This window comes from Gavialis gangeticus, unplaced genomic scaffold, assembly GCF_001723915.1.
Source record: "Gavialis gangeticus isolate Ggan-Ray unplaced genomic scaffold, GavGan_comp1, whole genome shotgun sequence".
NCBI lineage: Eukaryota > Metazoa > Chordata > Crocodylia > Gavialidae > Gavialis > Gavialis gangeticus.
Genome location: NW_017728997.1, coordinates 26,889,763 through 26,890,287, shown reverse-complemented (window position 1 = coordinate 26,890,287; position 525 = coordinate 26,889,763).

The window sequence follows — 525 nt, the reverse complement described above, 5'->3', positions numbered from 1 at the left end:
GGCCCCACATTTCCCGGTGCTTTCTTCATCCTCCCTATATATTTGAAAAAGGACTTATTATCTTTGATCTTGGATGCTAGTCCTAGCTCTATGTCTGCCTCAGCTTTCCTGACAGCCCCCCTACAGGCCCAAGCAGAGGAGGTATACTCCTCTTTGGAGATAGCACCCCCCTTCCACCGGGTGTACACTGCCTTTTTGGCAATCAGGGCATTCCCAGACACCCTTGGTGAGCCAGGGGGGCTTTCAGGCACTCTTGTCCCCCTTGCTGCTTGTTGGGATGGTCACCCCTTGGGCCCTGAGTGTTGCCTCCTTAAGGAACGACCACTCATCTTGGGCACTGAGTTCCCCTGCTCTCGAGAACCCCAGCGCCTCTCCCACTCATCTCTTCAACTTTTTGAAGTTGGCCCTCTTGAAGTCTAGGGCAGCCTTGCTGCAGGCCCTTGACACCCTGCACTGGTAAATTCCAGTAAGCGTTGATCGCTATCACTCAGGTGGTCAAGAACCTGGAGGCCCCTTACCAGGTCG